General features: G+C 41.8%; 1 long non-coding RNA gene across 1 annotated transcript; it reads right to left on the bottom strand.

The window, feature by feature from the left end:
- Positions 1–1,426: 1,426 nt before the first annotated feature.
- On the bottom strand, positions 1,427–9,418 carry LOC115178850 (uncharacterized). The gene is made up of 2 exons (XR_003872708.1): positions 7,972–9,418; positions 1,427–3,057 (listed from the first exon to the last, which is right to left on the bottom strand). It is a non-coding gene; the product is annotated as an uncharacterized LOC115178850 (long non-coding RNA).
- Between the last annotated feature and the right edge of the window lie 1,159 nt (positions 9,419–10,577).

Genomic DNA, 10,577 nt, shown 5'->3' with positions numbered 1-10,577 from the left:
AAAAGGTTTCGATACTGTTGATAATGCTATTTTATTGAATGGAGCAGCTGCCTCTATTCTTAAAACTCTTGGATGCCGTTTTTCATAGCACCCTTCATTTTATCACAGGAGACAGTTGTATTACTCATCACTGTATTCTTACCAAAAGGTTGGCTGGACCTCTTTGAGGTCACATAGATCACATCATGAAGCTCTTTTTTCCCCACACAAAGCCCTGCTCAACAAACTTCTGACTTACCTAACATCAAAGGTTAAGATTAAAAATTACCAAACCCGTTCACAGGGTTGGTTAACTCTGGAGACTCTTTTAGTGTCCAGAGAGTTAGGTAAATCAGCTTTTAATTTCCTTGCACCTTTTTGTGTGGAATGTGGTTGTTAGGGGACCTTTATACTGAAGAATGTATCTGTTTTTTATTATTTTGTTTTTCCTGTATTGTTGTGTATAATAACGTGTATTTTATTGTGTATATGAATGTGTAGTTTTTTGTGTTTATTGTATTTCTATGTGTATTGTCATGCTATAAAGGGCTCATCTGGAAAAGAGACCTCGGTCTCAACATTGACTCCCTGTCAAAATAAAGGTTAAATAAATATAAAACAACAGATGTTGTGTACCGCTACATTTCAGATAATTTTTTGGACATTTGAGTAGGACCAATCTACCTTGTTTTAGTAGGGCTCTAAATCAATACTAGTGCCCCCACCACATGGGTTTAAAATGCCCACTAAGGCATGTAATCCTGGAGCCAGGCCTGGTCTCCACTCTACAATAGCAAGCATCAACCTATATCACTAGTGTTGAATAATGCCTGAGGCCATTTATTGATAAAAAAAACTATTTAAAACAATGCTGAAAAAAAAAGACTACTACAATGTTTAAACAACACTAACCTAACGTAGCAGTCGTAAAACTATTTTGTTTTCCCCCTGAAAACCGGATGCTTCTGGTTTCCTCGAACCTGCTGAGGGTGAAACAATTCCCCTGCCCACCCCCCACCCTCACAAATACAGTTTATTACCCAATGTTCAATATATTGTAACTCTTAAAGACTGACAAGTTTTGAGAGGGCTGGCACTTTGTTGACCATGCATTAGATCACACTGATGAAGGCCACAATAATGCACTTTAAGAAAGCTTGAGGTAGCAAAACTCCCACCAGTCACAGTAAGGTACGGCTTAGTGTGTCCGCTGGTCTACCATCAACTTGCTTGAGCTAACAAAACTGGGAAGGTTACCCACCAGTGTTGTGTTTTTCTCTTGTGTTCAGCCAGGCTTCTTGACTGAGTGACTCTCTTCCCACGATGATCATAACCATAAGGCTTTTCTCCAGTGTGCGTTCGCTGATGTGATTTCAGCTGCTGAGATTGAGCAAATCGCTTCCCGCAGTCAGGGCAGTGGTAAGGCTTCTCTCCTGTGTGTATTCTCTTGTGTTTAACCAGGGTTCCTGATTGAGTGAATCTCTTCCCACACTGATCACAACAATAAGGCTTCTTTCTCTCTGGTGTGTATTCGTTGGTGAACTACTAAATCCTTAGAAGTACAGCTCATCCCACACTCTGAGCAGTGGTAAGGCTTTTCTCCAGTGTGTATTCTCTTATGTTTAACCAGGGTTCCTGACTGAGTGAATCGCTTCCCACAGTCAGAACAGTGTGTGTTCTCTGGTGTATGGTCAGGGTTTTTGAAAAAGTAAAGTGCATCCCACAGTCAGCAGTGGTAAGGCTTCTCTCCAGTGTGTTTACTGGTGGCTGTTTAAGTTGCTTGCCAGAGTAAAACTCATCCCACAGTCAGAGCAGTAGTAAGGCTTCTCTCCTGTGTGTATTCTTTGGTGCAATTTTAAATGTGCCAACCTAACGAAACAATTCCCACATTCAGAGCAATGGAAAGGCCTCTCTCCAGTGTGGGTTTGCTTGTGTTTAATCAGAGATCCTGAATTAACAAAACTATTCCCACATTCATAAGGCTTCGCTCCTGTATGTATTCTTAGATTTTCTGCCAGGTGGCTTGAGTTAGTAAAACTCATCCCACAGTCAGAGCAGTAGTAAGGCTTCTCTCCTGTATGTATTCTTTGGTGCAATTTTAAATGTGCCAACCTAACGAAACAATTCCCACATTCAGAGCAATGGAAAGGCCTCTCTCCAGTGTGGGTTTGCTTGTGTTTAATCAGAGATCCTGAATTAACAAAACTATTCCCACATTCATAAGGCTTCGCTCCTGTATGTATTCTTAGATTTTCTGCCAGGTGGCTTGAGTTAGTAAAGCTCATCTCACAGTCTGAGCAGTGATAAGGCTTTCCCCTGTGTGTATTCTCTTGTGTAGAGCCTGATGTGCTGACTGAGTGAATGTCTTCCCACATTGGTCACAGCTAAAATGTTTCTCTGCTCTGTGTATTCGCTGGTGTACCATCAGTCCATCTAATCTAGCAAAACTCTTCCCAGTCAGAGCAGCTGTAACGTTTCTCTCCTGTGTGTGTGTGTGTGTGTTTGTGTGTGTGTGTTCGCTGGTGAATTTTTTTTATTCCTAGAAGTAGTAAATTCCACAATTTGAGCAGTGATAAAGCTTCTGTCCTGAGTCTCTCCGCTGGTGTGATTTCAGGTTGCTTTGTTGATTAAAACTCTTCCCACAGACAAAGCAGTGGAAAGGCTTCTCTCTAGTGTGTATTAGCTGATGTTTTATCAGGGAGTTGAATGTAGTAAAACTCTTCCCACATTGATCACAGCTGTAATACTTCTTTCCCGTGTGTGCCAATTGGTGTCTTTTCAAATGACCTGGCAGCGCAAACTTCATCCCACAGTCAGAGCAGTGGTAAGGTTTTGCACCTGTGTATACTCTCTGGTACAATTGTAATGACTGTGATGTTGAAAATCTCTTTTCACACTGAGAGCAGTGGTAAAGGTTTTCTCCTGTGTGTATACTCTTATGCCTTTTCAGGTCCACTAACCAAGTAAAACTATTTCCGCAGTGGGAGCATTGATGTGGTCTGGCTGGTTTGGGCTTCTCTAGGTCTGGTTCCTCTGAAGGACTCTTCCCACTTTCAGAGCGAGAGTCTGGTCTTTCTCCTGCCAAAGACAGAGTATTCAGTTAAACAGCGAGACCTGAATGAATCCTCCACATGATAAATCCAACATCCTATTAGGTTCAATACAAATCAGATCCCTTAATAACCTGTCTTTTCAGAACATTTAGGCTCATCTTTTTTTACTTGATGGCCATCAACACAATTGAGAATGAAAAAACAAATGATGTAGAGCTTCAAATCTAATTGTTCTCTCATGAAATGTCATGTGTTTAGGCTGAGCAGAAATGGATATTGAGAACTACAATTAGGGATGCACGATATATCGGTGAACATATCAGAATCAGACGATATTAGCTAAAAATGCCAACATCGGCCCGATGTCTAGTTTAACACCGATGTGCAAAACCGATGTCAAAGCTGACGTGCATACCTATATTATGTAGGACATGACGTAATGACACCACATAAAAATTTGCGCTACACGTGCAACACAGCATTCCTAACCTAGCCCATTATGTCTGCTGTGTGGATCGAGCAGTCAATAAGTCGAGCAGTCAATAAGTCGAGCAGTCACTTGAAATAGTAAGAACATTTCCGCGAGACGACTCAAAGGTGAAATCCATTAATGGAAATAATTTTTTATTTCACCTTTATTTAACCAGGTAGGCCAGTTGAGAACAAGTTCTCATTTACAACTGCGACTTGGCCAAGATTTTTATTTATTTATTTTTATTTCACCTTTATTTAACCGGGTTGGCAAGTTGAGAACAAGTTCTCATTTACAATTGCGACCTGGCAAATAGAGCAAAGCAGTGCGACACAAACAACACAGAGTTACACATGGGATAAACAAACGTACAGTCAATAACACAATAGAAAAGTCTATATACAGTGTGTGCAAATGTAGTAACATTAGGGAAGTAAGGCAATAAATAGGCCATAGTGGCAAAATAATTGCAATGTAACACTGGAGTGATAGATGTGCAGAAAATGAATGTGCAAGTAGAGATACTGGGGTGCAAAGGAGCAAAAAAATAAAAAACAATACAGGGATGAGGTAGTTGGGTGGGCTATTTACAGATGGGCTATGTACAGGTGCAATGATCGGTAAGCTGCTCTGACAGCTGATGCTTAAAGTTAGTGAGGGAGATATAAGCCTCCAGTTTCAGTGATTTTCGCAATTCGTTCCAGTCATTGGCAGCAGAGAACTGGAAGGAGAGGTGGCCAAAGGAAGAGTTGGCTTTGGGGGTGACCAGTATAATATACCTTCTGGATCGCGTGCTACGGGTGGGTGCTGCTATGGTGACCAGTGAGCTAAGATAAGGTGGGGCTTTACCTAGCAAAGACTTATAGATGACCTGAAGCCAGTGGGTTTGGCGACGAATATGAAGCGAGGGCCAGCCAACGAGAGCATACAGGTCGCAGTGGTGGGTAGTATATGGGGCTTTGGTGACAAAACGGATGGCACTGTGATAGACTGCATCCAATTTGCTGAGTAGAGTGTTGGAGGCTATTTTGTAAATTACATTTTTTTAAATTTTTAAATTTTAGTCATTTAGCAGACGCTCTTATCCAGAGCGACTTACAGTAATGAATGCATACATTTCATTTCATACATTTTTTTCCCCCTCCGCACTGGCCCCCCGTGGGAATCGAACCCACAACCCTGGTGTTGCAAACACCATGCGCTACCAACTGAGCCACAGGGAAGCTAAATGACATTGCCAAGGATCGGTAGGATAGTCCGTTTTACGAGGGTATGTTTGGCAGCATGAGTGAAGGATGCTTTGTTGCAAAATAGGAAGCCGATTCTAGATTTAATTTTGGATTGGAGATGCTTAATGTGAGTCTGGAAGGAGAGTTTACAGTCTAACCAGACACCTAGGTATTTGTAGTTCACATATTCTAAGTCAGAACCGTCCAGAGTAGTGATGCTAGACGGGTGGGCGGGTGTGGGCAGCGATCGGTTGAAAAGCATGCATTTAGTTTTACTTGCATTTAAGAGTAGTTGGAGGCCACGGAAGGAGTGTTGTATGGTGTTGAAGCTCGTCTGGAGGTTTGTTAAGACAGTGTCCAAAGAAGGGCCAGAAGTATAAAGAATGGTGTCGTCTGCGAAGAGGGGGATCAAAGAATCATCATCAGCAAGAGCGACATCATTGATATATACAGAGAAAAGGGTCGGCCCGACAATTGAACCCTGTGGCACCCCAATAGAGACTGCCAGAGGTTCGGACAACAGGCCCTCCGATTTGACACACTGAACTCTATCAGAGAAGTAGTTGGTGAACCAGGCGAGGCAGTCATTTGTGAAACCAAGGCTGTTGAGTCTGCCGATAAGAATGCGGTGATTGACAGAGTCGAAAGCCTTGGCCAGGTCGATGAATACGGCTGCACAGTATTGTATTTTATCGATGGCGGTTATGATATAATTTAGGACCTTGAGCGTGGCTGAGATGCACCCATGACCAGCTCGGAAACCAGATTGCATAGCAGAGAAGGTACGATGGGATTCGAAATGGTCTGCGATCTGTTTGTTAACTTGGCTTTCAAAGACTTTAGAAAGGCAGGGTAGGATAGATATAGGTCTGTAACAGTTTGGGTCTAGAGTGTCACCCCCTTTGAAGAGGGGGATGACCGCGGCTTTCCAATCTTTAGGGATCTCAGACGATACGAAAGAGAGGTTGAACAGGCTAGTAATAGGGGTTGCAACAATTGCGGCGGATAATTTTAGAAAAAGATTGTCCAGATTGTCTAGCCCAGCTGATTTGTAGGAGTCCAGATTTTGCAGCTCTTTCAGAACATCAGCTATCTGGATTTGGGTGAAGGAGAAATTTCTGACTCTTTGGTGGCCTTCCTAAGCCAGGATTCAGACACGGCTAGAACATCAGGGTTTGCGGAGTGTGCTAAGGCAGTGAATAAAACAAACTTAGGGAGGAGGCTTCTGATGTTAACATGCATGAAACCAAGGCTTTTACGGTTACAGAAGTCAACAAATGATAGCGCCTGGGGAATAGGAGTGGAACTGGGGGCTACAGGGCCTGGGTTAACCTCTACATCACCAGAGGAATAGAGGAGGAGTAGGATAAGGGTACGACTAAAGGCTATAAGAACTGGTCGTCTAGTGTGTTGGTGACAGAGAATAAAAGGAGCAGATTTCTGGGTGTGGTAGAATAGATTCAAGGCATAATGTATAGACAAGGGTATGGTAGGATGTGAGTACAGTGGAGAGAACCTAGGCGTTGAGTGACGATGAGAGAGGTTTCGTCTCTGGAGGGACAAGTTAAGCCAGGTGATGTCTCCGCATGTGTGTGGGGTGGGACGAAAGAGCTATCTAAGGCATTTTGAGCAGAACTGAAGGCTCTACAGTGAAATAAAACAGTAAAGACTAGCCAAGACAGCAGTAGACAAGGCATTAGAGAGAGGCATAAAGCAATCACAGGTGTTGATCAGGAGAGCTAAGAGAACAACGGGTAAATGCGATGAATGGGCAGAGCGGGTCAGTTAGATACATACAGGACCTGAGTTCGAGGCTGGGGCCGACAGGTAAACAAAATGAGGTACCGTGTTATTGAAACATAATTGAATTCATTGCCCTTGACAATCAACTGTTCTCTGTCGTGGGTGATGTTGGCTTTCGCCAACTGGTCGAGCACCGGTACACACTACCAAGAGCGCTATTTTTCAGATGTTGCCCTACCGGAGTTACACAGTAATAGCGTCACTGCTATTAGCTTCACGACTGACATTTGGAACAGCGATATCTGCCCCATGAGCATGCTGAGTCTGACAGCACAGTGGGTCGTCGAGGATTTCGTACTGAGGAAAGTCATATTACATGCTCATGAATGTGCTGGTTGGCATACCGCTGCTGCCATTTCAATGGCATTTGAGAACATGTTTGAAACATGAACACACTAGCTAGCTCCATTTGAACAACTGACTCGAGAAATAAGCTCATCAACTGCGTCTGCAGCAGGCGTGATACCCTCTGTCATGGCATTGAAGCGCCTGCTCAACAGAACTGCCGACAGGCTGTGAACAAGCGATTCGGTGGCATTCTCTCTTTACTGTGTCGCCACCATAACCGATGCCATGTACTGCGACCGCTACATCAATGCAGACAAGAAACAGGGTTTACGTAAAATGTTACATACACAGCTGGACAAGATGGAAACGCACACAGTGACAGTGCGCACCGAGAAAGAGAGGCCACGGATTGACAGAGCTGAAACTTCACTGCTTGACATATATGATGAAATCCTGGTTGAGAATGAAATGACTGAACAAATGAACAACGAAACGGCACAGCAAGTAAGTGAAAGAAATAGGTTTTGATTACGTTTTACTGGTAATGGGGACATACGTAAATGCCAACCAAATAACTTTTTGGTCAATGTGGTGTGTGTATGTAACCTTTATTTAACTAGGCAAGTCAGTTAAGAACTAATTCTTATTTACAATGACGGCCTACCCCGGACGACGCTGGGCCAATTGTGCGCTGCCCTATGGGACTCCCAATCACGGCCGGATGTAATACAGCCTGTATTCGAACCAGGGACTGTATTGACCCTGCACTGAGATGCAGTGCCTTAGACCGCTGCGTCCATGTGTGTGTGTTAACTATTTAACTGTACTAAAATGCTTAAAAGGCCGCTAAAATTGTAAATATTGGTTACTGGTATCGTTTTTTTTGGCAAAGAAAATATCGGACATCGGTATTGTCCGAAAATGTAATATCTAACTACAATATTTACATCGATGGTATAGGATGCATTTGATCCATTGTTAATATTTTGTTGGTAGCCCTCTTTGATATAGGCTAAACATCTTACAGAGAGTGGATTTAACAATTCCTACAGTACAGAACAACATATTCAAGTGTAGAACTTGTGGGATGCCACTTTAAAAATTACACATCAGTTTAAGTCTCTGCCCGTTTTAAGACTGTACTCACTGGTGTTAAGATCTCCAGTCTCCTCTTCGTCACCCTCCTCCTCTTCTTTCAATGACACAGTCATCTCACCCTCCTCTTTCAATGACAGTCATCTCACCCGCCTCCTCTTTCACGCCAACCACTGCATCCTCCTCACTCTTCCCCCTCTTTCACTCTGAAAGCTTCGTCTTCTTTTATTGTAACTTCCTCAAAAAATGTTTTTACTGGGACAGCCTCCTCTTCCTTCTCCTTTTTCACGAGAGCGTCTGTCTCTGTCCAGTTGACGTCCTTTTCTTTAGCAAGGGGGAAGTAGCTCAGTGAGCTCAATGTCGGGGTTGTTAGCTAGCTAGCTATCATTAGCGACTAGGCTAGTGCTAATCTAGGTTTAAGATTACCTATAGGTGTCAGCCAGCTTGCTGATTAATATGAAAATATTAATATGAAAATATGAAATTCATGAGGTAACTACTAAATATGATAAAAGCACACAGTGACTAGTATACCGAAAAGGTCTAAAAAGCTTCAATGTTCCGGCAATGCCGGATAGCAGCAAGCTACAAGAGGTGGGATCTGTTGTTGTATTTGAAACGGCCAAAAGGACTGTGCCGTCCACTACTAGACACACATCGCCATCTGCTGACTTGAGTGCATAACGCAGTTGAGGAAAATATTAGTTTTATTTTCAGACAGAAAAGTGCATGGCTTTCAAATACTTAGATTAATATGGCATTATGAAGCATACTGCGTACATATAGGCAAAGATGCATGTGTTGATTCATGCAAATTCGATTGAAACATTTAAACACACATTACATTGTTAAAACATATGAAATTAATATAAGATGATACATTAAATAAGATTTAAAAAAGATACACATATTAGCCTCTATTTTCTCATTTGCAAGTGTGTATATAGCTAATAAGGCCTTTATTATGTATTATTAGTAGACCTAAATTAAGTGTTTCTTATTCAAACAATGTAAATCATGTATTTACTGGTCAATCCGTAATAAACTCATAGCCATAATAAAGGCGTATAGTTAATAAAGGGCAAGTTACACAAAAAAGATTCTTAGTATGTTGTCTTAATGTTGGATTAATAAGGGCATAGTACCTTAAAATGTGTTCCCTATACAAAATGTGACCATATTTTTACTTGTACAAATATTGTCCAGAAATTACCTCTGGATAGAAAGGGCACACCTCTAATGCTATACAGCCCAACAATCAAGTCCAAATTTGACAGAAACAAATAGCAACTAAACTTCCATATGAATAGCCTACTTCCAGAAATGTTTTTTTGATTTGAACCTATACCAATGTATTCTGGATCTAGTGTATGACTACCTTAATGTATGGTTGAAATATTTTGTCATTTGTGATGGAATTATATAATTATTTTGTAATTTGTGTAGACCCATCTCATAGAGATGGAAAGAGGTCTCATCTTTGTATCTGTGCCATTATGGCATCTGTGACAGCATGGGCAGCGCCATTGAGTCTATCCCCATTTTAAAGGCCCAGTGCAGTCAAAAATGTGATTCTCCTGTGTTTTGTATACATTTCCACAATATGAGTTTGGAATAATACTGTGAAATTGTAAAAAGTATGATGATGCCCTTTTAGTGTAAGAGCTGTTTGAAAAGACAACCTGAAATTTCTGCCTGTTTTGGTGGGATGTGGTTTTGGCCTGCCTGCTGACATCACCAGGCGTAAATTAGTTAATAGACCAATAAGAGAGTTCCTAACCTCTCTGCCAATAACAGCTGGTTTTCAGTTTTCCCCTCAGACCACTCCCAGACAGTCCTAGCAAAATATTTGCTTGAGAAATTGCTCTTTGCTAAGAAGCTGTTTTTGTTTCTTTTTGACCATTTTATTTGAAAACACTCACAGTACGGTACTTAATTGTTGCCTCGAAATGATTGGATATTGAAATAAAAGCAGCTGCATTGGACCTTTAATGCAGTACATTTTCTTCCTCTAGTGTTTGAAAAAAAATGTGATTTAAGGCCACCTGGTGTGCTGGAGTCCTGAACAAAATATTGTGTGGTATTCATTTATTGTGGCCACAAGATGGCGTTGATATAGCTTAAATCCATTTACAAACCATAGCACTCTATTTGAAGAAGAAGACAATGCTCGAGTCAATGGCTGATCTCTCCTAACCAGTTGACTACATCAAAATGAGGGGATTCGATTAATGCCCCAGACCGTTGATTGTATTGGTTTCGGAACCAGGCTGCCTCCCAGGTGTGACATAGGTTAAGCATGTGGAGTAATGAGTAGGATTCTGTGTTTTCACATGCAAAAGTAATTTCTTTATCTGCCTTCCCAATGAAAACAATTTTAAAAAATGAGAACATATATTTTATGGAAAAGAGATATGTTTCTGAGCGATGCTGCCTTGTTGACAACATGACCGGAACAGATTACTGTTCGATTTGAGATAGGTTCTCCTCCCTCACCGCTTTTTCCCGTTCACTTCAGGGGCCATAGCCTGGTGCACTTAGTCAAACTCCCTCAATGGTGGAAGCCTTCAATGGCCATGTTCATGATGCTAAAACGTGTTGATTCCTCTAATATCTCTATGGCCTATCTAGAACACAACCATTCCCTGCGCAACATTA

Source organism: Salmo trutta, chromosome 38, assembly GCF_901001165.1.
Source record: "Salmo trutta chromosome 38, fSalTru1.1, whole genome shotgun sequence".
Lineage (NCBI taxonomy): Eukaryota > Metazoa > Chordata > Actinopteri > Salmoniformes > Salmonidae > Salmo > Salmo trutta.
Note: the sequence above shows the minus strand (reverse complement) of the source record. Positions and strands in the feature narration are given on the sequence as shown.